Genomic DNA, 4,563 nt, shown 5'->3' with positions numbered 1-4,563 from the left:
GCCGCCTGCCCCCCACCTCCTCACGCGCCCTTTCGGCGTCCTCCTTGGCGGCCATGACCTCTTCACAAAACAAGGCCATGGCCGCCCACGCCTCCTCGCTGCCGACCATCGCACGAATGACTGCCGGCAGCGAGAGGTCAGCTCCAATCGCTCTAACGAGGACACCGCGCTGGACGGCCCACGCCGGGCAAAACTCCAGCGTGTGCTGCGCGGTGTCCTCCCTTCCCCTGCAGTGACGGCACGCAGCCGTCGCTTCCCGCCCTATCCGATGCAGGTACCGACCGAAGCAACCGTGTCCGGTCAGTACCTGTGTCAGGCGGTAGGTGGGCGTACCCCAGCTACGGCCCACCCAGGCATAAAACACTGGGCGGACCGCCGCGGCGACGCGATCATCCCGCTGGTCTGGCTTCGATATCCAGACCAGCCACCGACTATAGACGCGTCGCCGCGCCTGGCTTCGGGCCCTGGCGGCCTCCTCGCCGTGCGGGTCCACGCCCCGCTGGCGAAGGTCGCAGAGGCTTTGATAGACCTCTGCGTCCATTTTCGCCAGCAGGTGAAACGGTGCGGAACCCGCCAGCAAGGTGGCGGCTGTGTAGGAGATCGTGCGATAACCCCGCACGACTCTGATGGCGACCAACCTCTGTAATCGACGGAGTACAAATGCACCCCGCCGATTGGCCATCAGACCGCCGGCCCATATTGGCGCGCCATAAAGCGCCATGGACCGGACGACTCCCAAATACAGCCGCCGTGCCGCCATGTTGGGCCCCCCGAGATTGGGCATTATGCGGCCTAACGCGGCCGCTGCCTTTTCAATACGGGGACCCAACCCTTCCAAATGGTGCCCGAGCCGCCAGTAGCTGTCGAGGGTGAGGCCCAAATACTTCATCCGGCGCCCCACCCCGACTTGCGCTCCGCCCACCTGTAGAGACGCCTGGCGCGGCACCCCGCGACCACTGACGTTACACAGCCAGATGGCCTCGGTCTTCTGGGGTGCCACGCGCAACCCCAGACGCTCTACTTCGGCGACGACTCGTGCCGTCCCTTCCTCCGCGAGGGCCACGGCCCTCCTCCACGTATCCCCGCCGGCAATCACCAGAGTGTCGTCGGCATAACAAACCAACGACACGCCGCCGGGGAGTTCTGCCCGCAGCACCGCATCATAGGCCAAGTTCCACAGTAGCGGCCCGAGGACCGACCCCTGTGGAACCCCGCGGTGCACCGCTCTCTGCTCCATCCCGTTCCGACCCGGATATTGGACTACCCTGCCCCGCAGATAATCCCCGATCAGTCGGCACAGATAGGCGGGCACCCGGTGGTACTGGAGTGCCCGACCTATCGCCCCCCAGGAGACGGTGTTAAAGGCGTTGGCTATGTCCAACGAGACTGCCAACGCCACACCCCCCCGGGAGATTGCCGATTCCGCCAGGGTCCGCACTGTCGCTATGGCGTCGACTGTGGAGCGGCCCCGGCGAAAGCCGAACTGTCGGTCGGCCAGATCGGGGCCGACGCGGGACAGGTGCCCCTCGAGTCGGGATACTATGACCCGCTCGAGGAGCTTTCCAGCCTCGTCCAAAAGACATATGGGTCGGAACGCAGATGGAGAATCCGCGGGCTTCCCTGGCTTGTGGAGGAGGACCAACCTCGCCACCTTCCATATAGGGGGGAACTGGCTGGTCCGTAGGCACGCGTCAAAGACGCGTATCAAGCCGGCCCCCAGAACGCCCACCGCTACTGCCCAGGCCTTGCCGGGTATGCCGTCCGGTCCTGGCGCCGTCTTCTTGGCAGCCATTCTCCGGACGGCCCTAGTTAGCTCCTCCTCGGAGACCCCCAGTTCGTCGGACCACCAAGGCGGGTGGTCCGGCTGTGGCTCGGGGGGATGCAAGAACGCCTCTCCCCCACCGCCCATGATCGCATCCTGCCTGCGACCATATGATAGGGGCGCCCCCATGGATTTGCATCCAGGGAGCCGAGGAGCTCCGTCCATGCCTGGGCTTTCGCGGTCGCGATGGCCCGGCGGAGGGTTCTGCGCGCCAGGGAAAATTCCCCGCGCAACCCCACCACCTCTGCCTCCGTCGCCCCGCGCCGTCTCCTGGCGCGGGTGTACCGGCGTCGGGCGACAACGCACCGAGTGCGTAAATCCTCGATCTCGCCCGACCACCAGTACACGGACCCCCCACGGCTCGGGGCGGTGGCCCGGGGCATGACTGCGTCGCACAACGACGTCATAGTCTCCCGGAACCAACGCGACCCGGCAGAAGGATTGCCGAGGGTCCGGCGTGGCATCTCCTGCCATGCCACAACGGTGGCTGCCATCGCAAGGGCGTCCGGGTCCAGCCTCTTGGCGGACCAGCGTGGCGCCGGGTGTGCATCCCTGCCCGGTTGGCGGGGTCCATTTATGCCGGGGGTCGCGGATACGGAAAACGTAATGTAGAGGTGGTCGCTTAACGTGGCCACCTCTTCTGCGACCCTCCAGTCGGACACACGGCGCGCTATGGCGGGGCTCGCCAACGATATGTCGACGATCGACTCGCCCCGCGCGTGCACGCACGTGCTCACGGCCCCTTCATTCAAAACTACGAGGCGGTGACCCGCCGCCCATTCGAGCATCGCGTCGCCCTTCACGGTCGTCCTGGGGCAGCCCCACGCTGCAGCGTGGGCGTTGAAATCACCCAGGACGAGTACCCCACTGGCGCGATGTGGGGAGATGCATCTCCCCACCTCGTCGAGGTACGCCTCAAATTCGCTGAGGCCCATGGCGGGCGACGCATAACACCCGGCAACCACCAGCTCCCCCCATTTAACCACCACAAAACCGTGGCCCCTCCCAACGACGGAGCACGGCAGCGTGCCGCGTCCGTACTGCCACGTGATCGCCGAGACACCGTTGAGGTCCCCCACCCAAGCAGGGTGTTTGGGGACACGATAGGGCTCGGCGATCACGGCCATCCCGATGTTCCACTGCCGGAGGGTTTGGAGCATGAGATCCTGGGCCCCCCGGCAGTGGTTTAAATTGACCTGGAGGAGGCGTAGAGACATTATTGGGTCTCACCCGCGGCCTCCTCCAGGCCTCCCCTTCCAACGTTTAGGGGCGCCACCGCGCGCCCCGGGTCTTTGCCGCCGTACGAGGCCATCACCCCCCTACTAAGGGGCTCTGGCCCGCACGGCGACTGAGTTGTCGCTTGCGGTGGGGGCACTGCAACTCCCCCACCAGACAACACATCTTGCGATTTTGTGGAGGTGGAGGACGCTGAGTCGATAGGCGCCACATCCACCTCCATCATTTCCATGACTGGCTGCGGTGCGGCTGCACACGCCACCGCCTCACCTCCCGTCACAACAGAGGCTGGGGCGGGTATAGCAACCGACACCATAGCTAGGGACGGCTGGGGACAAGCCGCCCCTTGGACCTCCATTGCGACGGGCAGCGGTGCCGGCTCAACACCAGCCGGCACCGTGGATGGGGGCACACCCGCCCCTTTGGCTTTCTTCCCCTTCCGCTTGGGGGGGCGGCACGCCGCCCCACCCATGCGGTGATCCGCTGGCCGCCCCAAGCCCACACAAAGGGGGCATTTAGGGGCGGCCGTGCACTCCCGTGCGGTGTGGGAGGCCCCTCCGCAGCGGTAACAGAGGCCGCTGCGATCGACAGTGCTTGTGCACCGCTGCCGGACATGTCCAAACTCCAGGCAGCGGTGGCACTGCAGCGGCCTCGCTGCGAGTACTGCCAGCCGGGCCTCGAAGAAGCCGACCGTCAATCGGCCGGACTTCGCGAGCTTAGTTGCGGCGCGAAGGGGACAGCGGGCCCAGGCCGTAAACATGCCCGAGCTGTCCCGGCGGAGGCCACCAACGTTGACCTCCACAGCGCCGCAACCCCCGGCTGCGGCAAGTGCCTCCTTAACTGCCTTCTGGGTGGCTGCCTCCGACAGGCCGGAAATGCGCATCTCGGCCTGCTTTTGGGGGCAAGCCACCCGAACACCCTCCACCTGGAGGGCCCCCTCAAGGCGCGCCCTCAGGGCGGTCGCCTTCTCCTGTCCCTTTTCGCCGGGGATCGCCAACAGGAGCGCCCCGGTGACCGCCCTTGTGGGCCGCATCCCGGTGATCCCGAGATCATTGCAGATCTCGGGCATCACCCTATTCAGGAGGGGGCCCAAATCCTTTTCGCGCCCAGTGGCGGCGGTCACCGAGACTGCCGCATTTTTAGGCAGTCTCGGTAACTTGACCGCCGCAGGCTGGGCACCAACCTTCCTGTTACTGCCAGCCGCAGTTTTGGCGGCTGGCCTACTCGCTGCGGCAGATTTTCTGCCCTCGGTGGAGGATGTGGCAGGTACCGCACCCTTTCCGCCTCCCTTTCTCTTCCCCCGCCTCACCACCTCCGCCCAAGAGCCCTGCACATCGTTGGCGCGGTCAGGGGTGGGCCTCGCCTTATTGTGGGCAGGCGGAGCGAACCTGCCGCTATCCGCCTGGGGAGGTGGTGGAGGGGGACGAGGCGCTGCCTTCGGCGGCATCGTATATTTGGGGGCGTATGGCTTTGCCACACCCGCCCCTCCGGCCGCTGGTGTACCA

Source organism: Colletes latitarsis, unplaced genomic scaffold (genome assembly GCF_051014445.1).
Source record: "Colletes latitarsis isolate SP2378_abdomen unplaced genomic scaffold, iyColLati1 scaffold0007, whole genome shotgun sequence".
Lineage (NCBI taxonomy): Eukaryota > Metazoa > Arthropoda > Insecta > Hymenoptera > Colletidae > Colletes > Colletes latitarsis.
This window is presented reverse-complemented; position numbering follows the sequence as displayed.